Source organism: Mustela nivalis, assembly GCF_964662115.1.
Source record: "Mustela nivalis genome assembly, chromosome: 12".
In the NCBI taxonomy this organism is placed as follows: Eukaryota; Metazoa; Chordata; class Mammalia; order Carnivora; family Mustelidae; genus Mustela; species Mustela nivalis.
The window spans coordinates 45,727,975-45,746,570 of record NC_139031.1 but is presented as its reverse complement, the minus strand read 5'-3'; the positions used below and the strand labels follow the sequence as shown (position 1 = coordinate 45,746,570).

General features: G+C 40.3%; 1 long non-coding RNA gene across 2 annotated transcripts in view; it reads right to left on the bottom strand.

Moving 5' to 3' along the window:
* Positions 1-920: 920 nt before the first annotated feature.
* LOC309845207 overlaps positions 921-18,596 on the bottom strand; it is a 48,304-nt gene continuing 30,628 nt past the window's right edge. The window contains exons 2-8 of one of the 2 annotated variants that reach the window (XR_014301102.1): positions 16,869-16,973; positions 15,098-15,787; positions 13,304-13,335; positions 10,603-10,779; positions 9,709-9,820; positions 5,625-5,694; positions 921-3,026 (exon numbers count right to left, since the gene is read on the bottom strand). This is a non-coding gene — a long non-coding RNA (uncharacterized lncRNA). The remainder of the gene's footprint in view (positions 3,027-5,624; positions 5,695-9,708; positions 9,821-10,602; positions 10,780-13,303; positions 13,336-15,097; positions 15,788-16,868; positions 16,974-18,596) is intronic. The other variant, XR_014301103.1, reaches the window with a different exon arrangement.

The following is an 18,596-nucleotide window of genomic DNA, read 5'->3' as shown; positions in this document are numbered from 1 at the left end:
GACAAGGACAGCTACTGGTCAAGGAATACCTTTGCCCAATATGGAGCCACTTATGTGAAAACCAAACTGAATTTTATAGTAAATAGAAGATGAATCATACTTGAGCATATGTCTTCAAAAACAGGGTGTCACCAAAGTTTTATTGCAGTTTTAATAACTTCAGAGGTATAAATGATGTAGCTTTCAAAACCATCACTTGAAAGTTTACCACACTTACTCAGTTTTGTGAATTTTGAGTAACACATTTTTCAGTTTTAATTTTTGTTTCATTTCCCCTGAGTGAAAAATGGCACAAGTTAATTAAAAGAAAAAATTACATCTATTAAAATAATTAAAACTTAGAGTCAAAAGAAGTAAACTTTCAAATGACAATTTTGTAAGCTTGTGGCATTTATACTTCTGAGGTTATTATAACTTAAAATTGCACTAAGATATTTGAATCACCCTATATTTGAGTTTGTGGTATATCAGGTTTGGCATTAGGTACTGAAGCTTAGATTTAAAAAAAAAAAAAGGAAGAAAGAAGAAAGAAGTGGTCTTCTTTAGAAACTTGAAGTTAGTTGGAGAGAGGAGCCACTTAACTTGACCCCGTAATGCAGTATGATAAGAGCTAACTGGGGTCTATACAAATTACTGTCCATACAGAGAACATGGACCAAGTGACTCTGGCTAAGGAGCCAGGTGACCTGAGGTGACATGAAGCCGAGCATTAAAAATTAATAGACATTGCAGAGAAAGGGAGTAACACAAGCAAAGAACATAACCACGTGTTAATTGATTCTGTGTTCTGGGAATGATTGACTGTTCGGGACTCCTGGATGTACTCAGGTTGGGTTAGCAGCTGGCTAAAACGGAGATACAGAAATCAGAGTGGGGAAAGCTCGAATGTCAAGCTACAAAGACTGATGTCATTCCATTAGTAGATTGAGAAATCAACTTTTTTAATGAAATAAGATAGAACAGAATAGAACGGGTATCTTAGTTTCCTAGGGCTATAGCAAAGTACTAATAACTGGGTGGTTATAAACAGTAGAAATTTATTGTTTCATGGTTCTGGAGGCTGGCGGTCTGAATTAAGGTGTCTGCAGGGCCATGCTCCCTCTGAAACCTGTAAGGGAAGGATTCTTCTTCCCTCCTCCAGCTTCTAATAGTCCCAGGGGCTCCGTGGTTTATGGCAACATAATTCCCATCTGTGCCTCTGTCTTCAAGGATGTCCCCATGTCTCTTCACATTGTCTTCCTTCTGCATGTGTCTGTCTCTATGTCCCTATTTCCCCCTTTTATGAGAACACCAGTATTGGATTAGGACTCCCCCACCAATGGCCTCATTTTAACTTCATTACCTCTGTGAAGACCCTCTTTCCAAATAAGGCTATATTCTGAGGTACCCAGAGTGGGGAGTGAGGACTTCAATGTATCTTTTTTGGAGCACACAAATCAATCCATGAAAATAGGAGAGAAAATGTCAGAGAAAGTCATGCTTTGTGACACTTTTGTATGTGTTTGTGTGTGTGTGTGTGTGTGTGTGTGTGTGGTAGGTCATTGTATCAGTTTCCTATTGATAGCATAACAAATTACCACGGAATTCATGCCCAAAAGGAACACATTTATTCTCTTATGGTTCTGAAGTCAGGAGTCTAAAAATCAAGGTGTTAGCAAACTGCATTCCTTCTTGAGGCTTTTGGGAAGAGTCTGATTCCCCGTCTTTTTCATCTTGTAGAAGCTGCCCACATTCTTTGTCTCCTGGCTGCTTCCTTACATCACTCCAGCCTCTTGCTGCCATCTTCATATCTGCTCCTCCTCATCCTGATATTGCTGGCTTTCTTAGAAGGATTGTTGTAACCACATTTGTCCCACCAGATAGTCCAGGATAATCTTGTCATCTTAAAGTCCTTAATTTAGTCACACCTGTGAAGTTCCTTTTGCCTTGTGAAATAACATAGTAACATATTCACAGGTTCTGGTGGTGAGGAGGTGAACATCTTTGGGGAGTGGGCATTATTAGTCAAGCTACAGTAGTCATAATGTATTACCGTATTTATTACTAAGAGATATGGTCAAAATAGCTTGAAAACCACTGTACTGGAATTTTGAATTTTTTTGATCAAGGTATATATTGCTTATTTTCTTTTTATGAGCAGAATACACAATCATTAGAGAAATATGAGGATGTAAAAAAGATCAGATAAAATTTTTTATGTGACTCCACAGAGATAACCATACAATGTACTTTTGTCTTATCTTTTATCTATACAAATGTGTTAAAAACAAAAAAATGGAATCATATTGTATGGAGTTATTTATCTTGCTTTTAGCAGTGAGCATTATATCCCAATTATTTTCACAAGTTGTTAATGCAAGAATGTAATATTAGTGGCTACATAATGTTCAATCATATGAATCTACCATAATTTATTCAACCATTTCCAACATTTGGTCATTTGAGTGGCTTCCAAATTTTTCCATATTATTAATTCACTAAGAAATATTCTCCTATGAATAATTATGTATATCCAATTATTTCCTTAGGAGAAAAATCTGGAAATCAGAATTACTGATTCAGAGGGTCTTTGGAAGCTTATTCAAGTTCGAAGAAGAGAACTCTGTTGGAAAAGTAAAGTACATGGGGCAGTGGTGTGGATAGAGGTGCCCGCCATGGGTGGAGACATATAGTACAAATACGAGAGTATAGTACAAAGTACAAAGAATCACTACAAAAAGATGATGAGCTCTTGGGCCCAACTCTGTGTGGTAGTCCCTGTATGAGTTTCCTAACCTGCCATAGCAAATCGTCACAAACTAGGTGGCTTAAGACACCACACACGTATTCTCTCACAGGTCTGGAGAAGTCTGAAATCAAGCTGTTGGCAGTGCTGTTCTCCTTCTATGGGCTCTGGAGGAAAACTTTTTGCCTCTTCCAGTTCCTGGGAATCCTCGATGTTCCTTGCCTTGTAGCTGCATCTCTCCAATGCCTGTCTCCGTCTTTATGTGGCTTTTTTCTCTGTGTTTTCTATGCCGTCTCTTTTTCTTTTTCCTTTTATTTATTTATTTATTTTTAAGATTTATTTATTTAGAGAGAGAGAGAGAGTGGGGAGAGGGGCAGAGGGAGAGGGAGAAAGAGTCTTAGGGTTTGATCTCATGACCCTGAGATTGACTGACGTGAGCCAAAACCAAGAGTCCAATGCTTGACCAACTGAGCCCCCAGGTGCCCTGTCCTCTCCTTTCCTTCTAAGGATGGCAGTCGTTAGATTTAGGGCTCATCCTAATCAGTAGGACCGCATTGCAACTAGTTACATCTACAAAGACTCTCTTTCCCAATATGGTCACAGTCTGAGGTCCTGAGTGGGGATGAATTTTGAAGGGGACATCATTCAACCCACTAGAATCCCCGTGGAAAGGTGGGTACAGCTGTGAGAGATATTTAGATGCACTGAGAGGTTATGGGGACAGCTAAACATGGGATGGCCAAAAATGATGAGTCTATATAATTTCATTAAATAATTCTTACTCTGTTTTTCTTTTCTTTTTTTTTTTTTTAATATTTATTTGTCAGAGAGAGAGAGAGGGAGAGCAAGCGAGCACAGGCAGACAGAATGGCAGGCAGAGACAGAGGGAGAAGCAGGCTCCCTGCCAAGCAAGGAGCCCGATGTGGGACTCGATCCCAGGATGCTGGGATCATGACCTGAGCCGAAGGCAGCTGCTTAACCAACTGAGCCACCCAGGCGTCCCTCTTACTCTGTTTTTCTTAACATCCATTCTTGAGTGGACTTTGGTGTCTGAAGAGACCCATGTGGTGAATGTGTACACAAGTTTTGTTTGGAAGACACCCTGCAAGAGAGATCACCCGTGCTTCCAGCCAGACTGTGCAAGTGCAATTGTCAGAAGTGCAGGACAAAGATTTTAATACGTGACTTTCCTGAGAGACAAATGTATCCCCTTTCTTTACTGTTCACTAGCTGATCTTGGCAGAGTTGGCTGAATGTTTCTAATACTTTGAATAATGTTACATTTCTCCCCAAATGACCATGGTTGTCATCAACTTAACAGAAGAGTCAACATATAGAACTTGCAGAGGAGAATCAAACTGCTGAAAATAATATTTTTAGCCTCTTTCTTGTATTGAGTACTCAATAGTGGACAAAAGAATGGCCTTGCAAAGAAATGGGTTAAACCTTCTTCTCTGATTGACTTTTCTGAAGAGTTTTAACATTGTCAGATTGGGCAGGTGAATGAATAAAGAAGATGTGTTATATATTTACAATGGAATATCACTCAGCCATCAGAAAATAAAATTTTGCCATTTGCAATGACGCAGAAGGAACTAGAAGGTATTATGCTAAGTGAAATAAGTCAACCAGAGAAAGACAATTATACGATTTCACTCGGAAGTGGAATTAAGAAACAAAACAGAGGAACATAGGGGAAAGGAAGGAAAAAAATAAAACGAAATCAGAGAGGGAGACAAATCATAAGAGACTCTTAATCATAGGAAACAAACTGAAGGTTGCTGGAGGGGAGCAGGTTGGGGGATGGGGTAACTGGGTGATGGACATTAAGGAGGGCACATGATGTAATAAGAACTGTATGCAACTGATGAATTAGTGAATTCTACTCCTGAAGCTAATAATACACTATATATTAGCTAAATTAAATTTAACCCACTGAACCACCCAGATGCCCCAATGTTAGCTAAATTGAATTTAAATAAAAGTTTAAAAAAATATTAGTTGCCTTATGACCACTTTGCCCAAGCATGATATAATGAGCATGGGTGTTATAGATGACTGATGAATCGAAAAAAAAAGAAGACTGATGAATCACTGACCTCTACATCTGAAACTAATATACTATATGTTAATTAATTGAATTTAAATAAATATATATGTATATATTAAAAAAAACAAACAAATAAACAAAAAGTTGTCAAGTTGGGGTGCCTGGCTGGTTCAGTTGGTAGAGCCTATCACTCTTGATCTTGGAGTTGTGAAGTCAAGACCCATGCTGGGTGTAAAGATTACTTAAAAACACAATCTTTAAAAAAAAACAATAAAATAAAATATGTTCACTTTGAACTTAAAATAATTTTTTAAAAAAGAAAAAATACTGCCAGGTCGATCAGTCCTGGTAATTTCAGGGTTCTCCCAAGCCCTTGTGTTCTCTGTACCCACATATTCTGGGAAGACTTTTGGTTTGTTAAGCCCTAAGGGTATAGAATATGAGTCTGACCTGGGTTCAAATCTAGAACCTGCTATCTGGTGACCTCAAGCAAGTGACTTCACCTCAGTCTTCTTGTCCTTACATGGCAAAAATAGTATTAGCTCCTTCACAGTATTATTAAGAGGGTGAAATGAGATAGGGCACATATGTGCCTGTCAAACAGAATGGACTCAGTAAAAGGTAGCTGTAACAGTAATAATGATGATCACGCAAGCTAAGGCTGTCATCCTTTTCAACTGCCTCACACAAGATACTGAATTGTATTATCTCCCCCACTGTTTTTCAGTGTATCTGGACACCATGGAAAAGCATCCCCCTCCCTGACTTATGGCCGGGGCTCCGCAGTGTGCCTTACATTCCAATTAAGACACGGAGAGGAGCCCGTTTACATCTCTAGCAGGTACCTACAATTCCAGTTGTCTAGCATCAGAGCTTTGATTTCACATTTGTAGCTGCTGCCACCAAGATAAATGTGGACCTGTAACGAAAACAAGGGGAATTGATTAATCTTGTAGACAACCACGCCTCTCTTGGAAGTGTCTGTGTCTCTCCCTGCACTTGTCAAGGCTTCTGCCATTGTTCCTTTTAAGTGTTGTTGTTACCTGTCTTCCACGGGCACCTCACGGATCTGAAAACACAGCTCAGAGGTGCCCCGGAAAGAGGCACATCACAGCCTGCACAGTGTGTTAACTTGTTCCATAAACCATAAACCACACTGCTCAAGAAAAGAAGCTAGATATGTCACATTCACAAACTCGCAAAGGAAGTCATTGTGCTTTTAAAAGGGAGAGGAGAGGAGATGCACCTGATGGGACCCACAGCTGTTCTGCACCTTGGCCATGGCCTTGAGAAGTAGACCCAGATGGTGAGGATCCCACTGTAGGACCCAGATGCACGCCCTGAAAACTTAGGGAAGCGCTTCAGTCTCCTTACGCTTAGTAAGGAAGGGCCACCTCCTAAGACTAGCTACAGGCTACAGACTCAGGGAAGTTGTGGCTAATTACATGGTAATTATTTATAATAAGTGCTTCTGCTCCCAGCATGATTATCCTTCCCTGGGTTGCTTGCCTCCTTGTGTCTGGTTTATGTAGAGAAACAACGTCCAAATTAATCCAAGTCTTTTGTAAGTGAATCAATCTCTTCTCTGATGATCCAGCACCCTTTGGCAGCAGGTGTTAAGCCTTTTTAACAAAAGACATATTTTCCATTTTCCTCTGGCTACGCTGAAAGCCAGGCAGAAGAGACTGGGGTGGATTAAGGATGAATTATGGGATTAATATAGACTTGGCCGCTAAGGACAGTACAGCTAGCCCTGTGTAAAGCCATGAGAAATAATCACAGTGAACCTTTGCAGGACTTCATGGCTTGCCAACCCCCGCTCTTTTTTTCTATATATCATATCTTTAATTTGCACAGCAGTCCTGAAGGGTATATTATATATCATAATATATGATATTATGTTGAACCTGCCCCTCTGCTCAGTACAGTATCTGATTAAGGGCACAAGAAGGCTTTAGGAGTAGCCTGGTAGGGATTTGTATTCCGCCTTCCCCACTCATTAGCTCTGTGACCTTCACCATGTTAATTAACCTCTCTAAAGCCTTAGCCTTTTCATATATGGAAAGAAGACAGCCCTACAGGGCTTTTCTGAGGATTTAATGAAATTGCATGTAGAGCTCTTAGCCCAATGCATGGCCCATAGCAAGCAGGCCGTTCATTGGTTGAAGGCAAAAAATTTGCAAATGTTAAGCAGAAACAAATGAACTAAGGGGCAATGGCATGTGGCATCTCTTCTTTTTTCTTTTATTCATATTTTATTTTATTTTCCTCTAATGCAAAGAGTGGTTAGTCCAGGTGCTCTACTCACTAATAAAATATTGTGCTGATGATTCAAAGCAGAGTTGACCTAGAAAAGGGACTTTTCTGGTTGTATCTATATAGTTCTGGAGTCTGTCAAGAACTTCAAGAATTAAGTAATATCACCAAATAAAGGAATACAGATAACATAGGTGAAGGATAGTCCTTGGTAGGAACACTTAAGCAATTACCTAAAACCATATGTTGTCTTTTATTCATGGTGGCTCAGGCTAAACTCTTCCTGCTTAGCTGACTTGTATGGATTTAAAGGGCTCACCCCTGACTTTGAGATGGAGAACCAGTTCCCATCTCTCATCCTTTTCTAGTCTCTGTCCCTGGCTATAGTCTTTCTCTCAACCTTGGCTTCCTTATCAGAAAATGGAGGCTGTGACATCTCTACTCCATCCACCCCAACCACCCTTCTCACCCCAGACAGTGGTGACCCCTAGGCGAGTTGAGGGGTGTCAGTGCACGTGGTCAACGATGCAGTGCATGTCCTGTGTGGCACAGTGGTCACCAATGTGATGTAAATTGCCTGTGCTTGCTTCATTTGTTCCCCTCCAGCATACCCAGAGATCTCTCAGTAAAAAGAGTAGAAAAGGAATGATTCCTTCCCTTTCTTAGAAGAACTCAACACTGGATTCTTCAAGTCTGTGCTTCTTTGCACCAGGGGTACTTGGAAGAATTATAACCCCACCTTTCCCCTTTCTGTGCACCCCTTTGTTCATTTCTCTCGGGGAATTTTGATAAAAAATGAGTAAACAAAACAAAATGTACTCCATCCTTGTTGTTTGTGGATTCTGTATTTGCAAATTTGCTTCCATGGTTTGGATAACTGGGCCCTCAGAATTCCTCACACTCATGTCTACAAGCCTGCTTCTAACCCTGCATGGATTCTTTCTTCACTAGGTTGGGGGGAGGGGAGGCAAGAGGCATACTTACAGAGCATGGATGTGCAGGATAGGCTGTGCTGGGGCAGGACAGGCTAAAAGGCTCTCTAGCTGAATATAGCTATGTCCCAGCATAGAACTTCAAGGAGTCTCAAAATCCTAAATTCACATCTGGTTTCCCAGATTGTTATAGTGACATATTTTTCAAGGTAAGAGGGTAGAATGTATTTCATTAAATAGTTTGTTACCTTGTTTATAACTTTTAAATATTTAGACAAATGGCATTTAGGCCTCCCTTTATACTCTTATCCCAGGCCTCCCACGCTTGGAAAGAAATATGCTTTCGTTGATTTAAGCTGCTAATATTCAGGGCCTGTTTGTCACCACATCATAACCTAGCTTATACTGACTTTCAGGGAGGAGGTGGTAGGTTTTTCAGTTTCAGAAGCTCTCAAGTCGTATGTTCTGGTGGAGGGATACTGGCATGGATGCAAGGAGGGACTCAATCCAGGGAGCAGTCTGGGGAAGCTGAGAGGTTTCCTGTGGGCTGTGATGCACACTGAGGGAGAGATTGCTGGGGGCGGGATATCAGTGGATAAATGAGGAGCATCAGTCAGCTGCCCTGAGTAAGTGAAGGAAAATAAGGGCAAGGGAAATCGTGAATCTTAAGGATCAGGCCCCTTCCCATTTATATGGGAGGAATCAGCCTCTAGGATAGATGTCAGGCCTAAATGAAAAAGGGGGTATTTTCTATCCCTCCTCCCTACCCTCTCACTAATTGATTTTGGACTTCTTACCAAACTCAGCAAATGCGAGCTCAAATTGGATTCTTTTTCAAAAATATAAAAAGTTCTACTCCAAGTATCACAAAATAACACACACCTGACGAATATATAAAGTGCTATTGCTATTACCGAAACTCAGTTTACACCATTTCAGAGAAAACAAATACATTCTAATAGCCTAAGAGAAAAAGGGATTATCGAAAAAGTAAATCTCTTCCCAAAGCTGGAAGAAAAAATAAGGACAAGAGAAGAGAAAGAAATAAGAAAGATATTGAGCCTTTACTATTGGCCAAAAGCCGTGCTGAGTATATTACATGTCTGATCTGGTTTAGACCTTACCATAATCCTAAACAGTTGTCATTACATTCTCCATTCTAGAGTAGAAGTAACTGAAAAACAGAGATGTTCCAAATTTGTCCACAGTCAGAGAGCTCCTAAGTTTCAGAATCTAGATTCAAGCATACCTGTCTGTTACCAAAGCCCTTATTCTTTTCAAAAGGTTCAGATTAAAAATTGCATTGTTGCCGTCACCACTCTGCTTCTCTGTTTCCAAACCCTGTCTGTTTGGCAAGGTCAGCCATGGGCTGGAGGGCACCAGTTGACAAATCTCATCTTTGTGGTGGCTTTCTTATAAGATGCAGGCCAACTGAAGAGGACAGTCCTTAAATATCTTCTGTGTACAGACAGTATTGGGGCACCCCATCAAGGCTGGGTGATGAGCTCTGAACTAAGGGGTCCAGAGGAGGCCATATGATCCTACAGCGCACACCAAGCACTTACCCTATGGCTATTGGTTAGAAGAGTTATTTTTACACTCAAACTTGTCTTTCTCCCCTTAAATCTAAGGAGGCTCAAGGGATAGAACAGCAAGGAAATGATGAGATGGAGAAAAGTTTAGATAATGTGTATAAGATGATTTCTAGACCTCAGAGGGGGCCAACTGGAAAATCATGTATTTACCTTGAGTTTTTCTGACCTCAAGATCTTTTCTATCTTCCCTTCCCCCACTGGACTCGTCTCTGTTTTCCTCAGTTTGTAAATCCCCATGCAGCCCATCACCTTCCTTGCAGATCTGTGGCAAAGTAATCACATCTCAGTGTTAGGTTCCATGTTCTCAAAATGTCAAAACAAATCTCAATGATTAAATGCCATGAATTAAGCTTGTTACTTACTTCTCTAAAATTGATATGAAGGATACATTTTAATTAGAAAATTATAAATCTAAGCCTGCTTACCACCAAGCCACCTCCAAAATCTGTATGAAGTTCTAACACACACACACACACACAGTCAAATCCTATCTAAAGACAATGATCTTGTTAAATAATCAGCTTCATCTCATTTTATTTCATTTGGGTTGAAATTTTGCTCTGAGCCATGTGAGGCTTAGATATCGCTTATAAAGTTCATCTATGAGAAAACCTTTGAATTTTTTCTCTTTAGATGTCTATGAACTCTAATTAAATATGCATTTGTTGGTGTGATTTTTGACCAGGGAGCTTTTCATTAGTATGAAAGTGACTCTTACTCTCCAACATAGCTTACACAGAGCATTGCACTAAATGTTCAGATCTTTTTGTTGGATGTTGCTAAAGACGAAGACCAAGAAGTCGTCATTCTTTATCAAGACTGGCGATCGTTTTATGCATCTGGGGATCTGTCCAGAGAGCCCTGCTGTAGGTTTTCAACTTTAAAATCCTGTGGCTGCCACTAGCCCCATACATTTAATTTGAACACAAGAAAGGATGTAGAGCAGACATCAAAACAAAAGCTACCCTTCAAGCTTAATTTTCTTTTTCACACCTTTGGCCACCATATCTCCCCCCTCTTGGTGTCAGCAGTTCATAATCTCACCTGTGGAAATGAAGCCAGCCCCCAACTGTGCTGACAAATTGTAGGAAAGTGAAAGGCTTAATGAAAGCTGAGTTTTATCCCTTTTTATTTCCAAAAGAATAACGAAGAGCTTTCTTTGCTCCCACTTAACATCCTAATCACCCATGTCTTCAGTTTACACTACAGCTACCCAGGTTTCTGCAGGGGAAGAAAAAAAAAACGAGATGCGACCCCTCCCCCACCTTGCCACACCCACTGAAACCTGTCTATTGCTATCGCTATTGCATCCTTAATCAATCCCCCAAATTGCTTTGGGACTCTAAGGTCCTCCCCCATTCAGTGCCCAGCCCCTGCTGGTGTAGGGAGCTGCACAGCTTGTGGTAAACTGCTCTCCATTATTCCTCTATATTTAGAACTTCCCTAGAGAAATGGCATTATCTCAGTCACGAAGCTGAAAGCTACTTAAAGTTAGTTTTGCACAGTTGTTTATCCACAGTCTGCTTCATGCACTGTTCGTTCACCTTGCCTAAGAAACAATTCAGATTGATGCCCCGCTCCAGAAACCCAAACTATTGAAATATCACCCCGTAGAAAATTGACTATGATTTGCATTTTGCTAATGTTGGTGTAGGTCAGAATGTTATTTCCCTCTCTCCTCAATGATGTTTCATTGAAGGTAAATTCTACCCCCTTCTTCCAGTGAAAAGCCGCTCAATGACCTGAATAAGATCTGGTGATAGAAAACATATTTTCAGTGATACTGAAGTCATTTTTCTGCCAGAACAAATTAGTCAGTAGCTATTGAGTATGTCACAGAGGTTTTCAAGAGGCACTTAGGAGGATGCTAAAAAAAAATACTCTTCTATGTAGATTATTAGATATGTCACGGTGCTAATGCAAAAATGCCGTGATAATCTTTCTGTTTCACTCTTCCCTGTGAAAGGACCCTCTCTTGCTTGTAATTCTGCTCCTAAAAGGGAAAATATCATTTGGAAATGGTTGCAAAGAGAACGAGAAAGAAAATTTTATAATTTAAGCTAGAAAAGAAAAGATGGAGGGGAAATCAGATCATGGAGGCAAAGACACATTTGAGCTATTTTTCCAGAGTTTCCATCCCCACCAAGAACTGAATAAAAAAAGGGGGGATTTGGGCTGGATTTCTAGGGAGCTTTCCTGAGAAGAAAATGTGTCAAAAACACAATTAGTTCCTAAATGAACGGATGTATAAATGAATGGATGTATGGAAGGCTGTGATCAGGGACTGTCTTCCTTCAATGCTCTTTGGCATTTGAAGGGAAAGCAGTTTACAGCACACACATAACATCTTGGGACCTCAGCGTCTACCATTATAAAACAGAACAGACAACTGCTACTTTTCTGGGCTGTTGAGACGACTAAATAAGATAATGTGAAGAAAGCATCTAAAGTGATGTCTTGTCCATAATCATAGAAAACCAGGGTCATGTGTCAGGCTCCGCTGCATGTGTGTGGGGGAGGGGTAGCTACATCTTGAAAATTCGGCAGAAAGGTTGACTTTCTTTTATTGTGTACCCTGGTCTTTATGTGACAGCATTCCTATCAAAGATTGCCAGAGAGGAAAAAGGGACTCCTCAATATCCCCTATGTGATCCATCCATTTTCTCATTCGTAGAATTGACTGGGTGCTTGGATGGACAATTTAGGCATTTCTCTCAACTCTGCTATACTTTGATATTAGATATGACCAAAAAGTTAACAGTTTAATATCGAAGTATTCTCTGGAATTTTGCTAGTTCCTTCTGGTTTCTACTCAAACGTAAAAGAGATTATCAGTAGTATTCTTGTGGTCTCACCATTTTAAATATTTATAGATGCTTAACTCTTAGTGAGAGACTTTGACATTCTAACAGATTTAAACTCCAAGTACAAAACATTCCTTTGGGGACTTTTATTTTGCTCTGGTAGTAAAAAAAAAACTTCCAAAGAATGTGACTTAAATCTGATTTCCAAATGAGATATCCTCCAGCAATCAGCAGTCAAAAGATCCTGCGTGTTTATTATCCCTCTGGAAAGTATGCTTTACCCTCGGGTGTGTGCTGTAAGTGAAAATTAAAATCTAGCCGTCTATATGAAAGCCCACTAAGTCATTTGGTGGGTCTTCAGTAGTTGTGAGCTTCGTTCTTCTGCGGGGCTCCAGGGCACACAGAGCCCTCCCAGAGATGGTTGGGAAGGGTCTCCCACAGCCTCCTGTAAGTGGATCTCTTTCTCCAGGAATCATAGAGTTGAGACCTGCACTGGACCTTGGGCATCGTTCTCTTTGGTTTCCTCAGTCCACAGGAGAGAAAACTGATACAGAGCTTTAATGATCTTTCTAAGATCCACAGCTGGTTAAGAAAGAGAGTTACTCCCCAAATCCCTACACCATTCTGAAACTACAGGGCCCACCCGGTCTTGAAGGGGGGAGGAATTATTCCAGACAGATGTGCTTTGGTTGATGGAATTAGAAAACCATACCTGTTGGGGTGCCTGGGTGGCTTAGTGGGTTAAAGCCTCTGCCCTTGGCTCGGGTCATGATCTCAGGGTCCTGGATTCGAGCCCCGCATCGGGCTCTCTGCTCAGCGGGGAGCCTGCTTCCTCCCTCTCTCTCTGCCTGCCTCTCTGCCTACTTGTGATCTCTGTCTGTCAAATAAATAAATAAAATCTAAACCAAAAAAAAAGAAAAAAAAAGGAAAGAAAACCATACCTGTTGATGGTTGCTTTGGATGTAATAAAAACCTTTAAAAAAAATAGAATATTTAACATACATTTTACTTTGTAACATATAATGTACTGTCGTTAATTCTGGGTTCCACTGGGATGTGATGTACATTATTAAAGAAACAAAACTACCAATGATCACTGTCTCCACAGTTTGGAGAACAAAAAAATTCAAACTTATTAATTCAACTCTTTTGCAAATGCAATTTGGGCCACGGTTAATGTGTCCTTCAAAGAAGCAGGAAGTGGGATCTGCACGGCTTGATGAAACTGTTTAGGCACAGGGTCTTAGAGTCAATCTGTTACTCTCTCAATCACTAAAGCCAATCTCAGGCAATCCAGCCCTCTAGAGAAAAGAAAGCTTAGGCCTACTGAGCTTACCAAAGTCATGCAAACCAATCAGTGTCCCAACATGGATGTATAGACTGTTGTCCTTTCCTATTTAATTGAGCAGGGTAGAATCATGACTTCATAAGTATTTTCTGAATTTTTATAGAATTTATAACTTAAATCTTAAATATAATGCATTGGTTTGGCTAACTTGTCAAGGACTGATCATTCCCCTGGCATTGTCCTGATCATTCCCCTGGCATTGTCCTGTATATTTTATACAGATAAACATTAACTAGAAAAGACATTAATGTGATAATAACCAGCAATAGTAAAATTAAAGACCTTTGTCCTTAATTACTCAAATACAAGTGCTACATTTGGTGTCAAATGTGAAATGGCAGTGACATATGAAATTCATACCAGTGGGAACATTGGAAATAGGCATACAGAGGTCTCCAACTTTGTTTCTAAGCGAAGCAATGGCTCACTTCCATGCAATATAGAGATATCTCAGGGAAGGGGTGGGAGACCCATGTTTCTAGAACAAGGGAAGTTACCAATAATAAAGTCCTCTGTAGAATGGAAAGTGCAGTGTCTAATATTAGGCAAACTCTTTTTTTCCTTTTTAAGATTTTATTTATTTATTTGACAGATAGAGAGCACAAGCAGGCAGATTGGCAGGCAGAGGGAGAGAGAGAAGCAGACTCCCCCACCAAACAAGGTACCCAATGCAGGACTTGATCCCAGGACCCTGGGATCATGACCTGAGCCAACGGCAGCTGCTTAACCACTGAACCACCCAGGCGCCCCTAGGCAAACACTTCCTACAAGTGTTCCCAAGGTTCTCCCTCACCCTCTTCAACATTTTGCTCAGTTGTTACCTTCTCAGTGAGAAGTCTCTGACCACCCTATTTACCTAGTGCACAGCACCCAGCCTAGGGCTACTGATTCTGATTCCTTTAACCCTGATCTGTTTATTTTCCCTAGTACTTACCACCTGCTTATTTGTATCTAACCTACTCATTATTATGCTAGAACATAAGCTCATGGTCGAAGGAAATTTTTGTTATTTCTGTTCACTAATGTAATAGAGGTGTCCAGAACAGTGCCTGACATATAATAGGTTCTCAGTAAGTATTTGTGGAAGGAGGTAATAAATTGTCCCCAGTGTCATTCTTTGGACTGTCAGAAGTACTTCCCTTTTTCTTCTTCTGATTGGTGGTTACCCTCTTCTCACAGGACATGCCCTGTGTGTCAGCACACAGTCTAAGGGTAGACAACCAGCCTTCATTATTATCTACTTTACTGAGAGATGAACATCGTTTCTCTTTGGCTTTCTTAATATCAGTGTGGTATCAGCTTTCATAAATATTTGCTCATGCGTAAATCCTACTCAGTTTGCCACCTTCTATATTCAGTTTTTCTAAAATGTGTACTGAGCACTCACCGTGTGCAGAGTCGGTGCCAGATGTTAGTGGTGAGAGGCAGGCTTGAGGAGTACATTGCAGAATTTAGACTAGTGTTGCATAAAGCTTCCCTGATTTCCTCATGCTGGCCCTCTTGATTCTTCTGTACTTCTCTGTGGCAGACAAGGTTACTACATGCTTATTTTAGTCATTCTTCCTATTTGCTATCTCAGTTTAATTTGGGCAGCAATGTGCCCAGGCGTTGAATCACGCTTGGTCTTAGTCAGTCACAAAATCCACTCTCCTTTTCGCCAAAGATTGTTCTACAAGTGAGTATATAACCCAGTCCTGGTCAGAGAAATGGCAGGTGAATTCCCCTGGAGGACTTGGGAAAGATTTCTCTCCTCCTCCTCCTCTGTCTCCTCCTCCTCTCCTCCTTTTTTTTTTTTTTTAAATATTTTATTAATTTACTTATTTGAAAGAGAGACAGAGGGGAGAGGAACAGAGGAAGAGGGACAAGCAGATGCTCACTGAGTGCAGTGCCTAACGCGGGGCTTGATCTCACGACCATGAGACCATGACCTGAGCAAGAGTCAGATACTTAATTGACTGAGCCACCCAGGCACCCCAAGATTTTTCTCTTTATAGACTAATTGTCAACGAAATGTTCTTGAGAAGGTCAATGAGAAATTGTAATACAGGTCCAGTAATGTGGTCTTCCATGATGTACACTGGAAGAAAGAATACATTTTTATAGGCAACAGGACTCAGGTACCTCTGGTGAGGTGATAATTGAAACTTGTTGTTGTAAGGCAGACTTAACATCAATATTTAAAAATAAAACAACAACAACAACAACAACAACAACAAAGAAACACATCTTGCAGATGTGTTTGAGGGGTTATTTGGGCTTTGTAGAGTTGTGGTAACCCCAGATCAGTGTGAAACACAAGTAGACATTTGCTATTCTCCAGGCTAGTAAAATCAGCAGGAGTGACTGGGAATTCTGAGTAGTCTTTGGAATTTCCTGTTGTCAAGGAAAATCCCAAGGCTGCCTGAGCTGGAGGTGTGATTGGTGTTTTGATTGTGCTGTAACTATTTAAGCAAATTAAACATTTCAGCTAGAAGCAGCTCGGGGGCGGAGGTGGTGGTGTGGGTGGCCTGTGATCCTGTTCTTGGTGTATGGACTATCTCAGGTTGGTTTTATTTTGATTTTTCAGGCTTGCTTAAGGAGACTGACCATCATTCAACATTTTGTTCACCACTTTTTAGTCTTTCATAAATTGCCCATTATAGGGGCACCTGGGTGGCTCAGTCACTGGGCAGCTGCCTTTGGCTCAGGTCATGATCCCAGAATCCTGGGATCAAGCCCCTCATCGGGTTCCCTGCTCAATGGGGAGCCTGCTTCTCCCTCTCCCACTCCTCCTGCTCGTTTTCCCTCTCTCGCTGTCTCTCTGTCAAATAAATGAATAAAATCTTTAAAAAAATTAAAAAATGAATCGCCCATTGTAGCTTTTATCTATTTTTCAATTGTTTTCTTTGTCTTTCATGTATCAATTTATAGAAGTTCTTCAAACATTTTGGATTTTCATCTTTGGACAGCTTCATTTCAAATTTCTTTCCCTAATTCATGGTTCTTCTTGTAATCCTATTGCTCTTAAAAAGAACTTTCTATTTTAGATTATTTCAAACATATATAAAAATAGAGAGACTAGTATAATGGACCCCCATGTAGCCATAACCCAGTTCCCACAAATTATTGACTCAGAGCCAATCTTGTTTCACCTGTAATCCCCCACTCATTCCTTTTACCTGTGGATGATTTTGAAGAAAATGCCAGACATCATGTAATTTCCTCTACATGTCTCTGAAGATAAGAACTCTTTGTTATTTGGAGATTCAGCTTTGTGTTCCAACCTAGTCGATAAAAATCAAACTCCCGGTGATTGTTAAGCCATCATGAGGAAAATTAACTCAAATTGTGACTTGATTTTCACAGGGAATTCTATTGGTTATAAGAAGTGTATCTCATAGGGAATAAAATGTGATTTTTTTCTTATTCAACTCATTTCAGTTTTCTTTGTTACATACCTATTCTACATAGTGTGTGCACTGTAGGTTCAGCACTGTTGTGTTTTGCACTGTAGGTTCAGCACTGTTGTGTTTTAGAGATACTTAACTCAAAATACATGGTGATACTATGGATAAAGTCACTACACTGGTGTTATAATTATAGAAGAATCTGGAAAGAACGTCCCATCATTCAGTCCCTTCAAATGTATCATCTTACCAAATTACCTCTTGTAAATTATTCATATACAGTGTACTGTGTGTGTCTCTTAGAGTTTAACAACTTCATTTGCATACCTCTCTAAAATGGTGTTTTTAATTGTTATTTTAAGCAACACTTCATTAGCGATTTCTGTCTGCTTTTATTAAAATGTCTAAATACAATGATTTTCTGTTAATTAAAAAAAAATAAATGCAACTGCTTTACTATTATATTATCTTCCACTCACAAAGAAGGAAAAGAAGATTAAGTAGCTGACAGTTTATGAGAGAGGAACTGAAAAAGACCAACACAGGATCACTGGCTTTCTCTGCCTTTTCTCCTTTGGTTTCATATCCTTGGAAGGCTGTGATTGTTTGAAGCTCTGTCTCTTTTCCTCAGGGCCTGCTTGACACACTGGATTCTGAAAATCTCTTCCCTTCCCTCTGACGCTGCTTGCACACTTGCTATGCCTAGACCTCTCCTTGCCCTTCTTTCACGGTTGTCAGGCAGGACTAAGAATTGTGTCCTTTTGATCCTTGTGTTTCACCTTCTTGATTAATCTGGCACTCCCAGACTTCCCGCTGAGCCCATTCTCTGAATTTGTACAGCTGCAAGAAGTCTTCTGGAGTAGAAGTGCTTCTCGGATCTCTTGAACCTTGGCCAGTCGGTACTTTCTTGGCCACTCTCTGTTCAGCAGTTGACCACTGCTGATTTAATGAAACTCTTCTTTTGTTTTCATACCCGACATATTTCTTTCCAGTCTTCATTACCAAAGCAACCCTAGGGAATGGAGAATCTTCAAGATTTTAATATGCATTCTGTGTAAGTCAGGATTCTTTGGAGAAACAAAACCGATAGGATCTATGTGTAGATTGGTTGTGAGGAATTGGCTTATGCAATTAAGGAGGCTGAGAAGTCCCAGGATCTGCTATCTACAGGTTGGAGATCTAGGAAAGCTGGTTGTGTAATCCAGTCTAAGTCCAAAGCCCGAAAGCCAGGGGGAGCTGATGGTGTAAATCCCAGTCCAAGGGTAGAAGAAGATAAGATGGAATTTATCAGTTCAGCAACGAGGCAGATAAAAAGGGGACAGATTTCTTCTTCTTCCCCCTTTTGTTCTGTTTAGGCCCTCAGTAGATTGGATAATGCCACATCACACTGGGGAGGACAGTCTTCTTTACAGAAAACACTAGTTTATTTTTATTCTTTAAAGATTTTATTTATTCATTTGAGATAGAGAGCTTGAGCGGGGAGGGACAGACAGAAAAGGA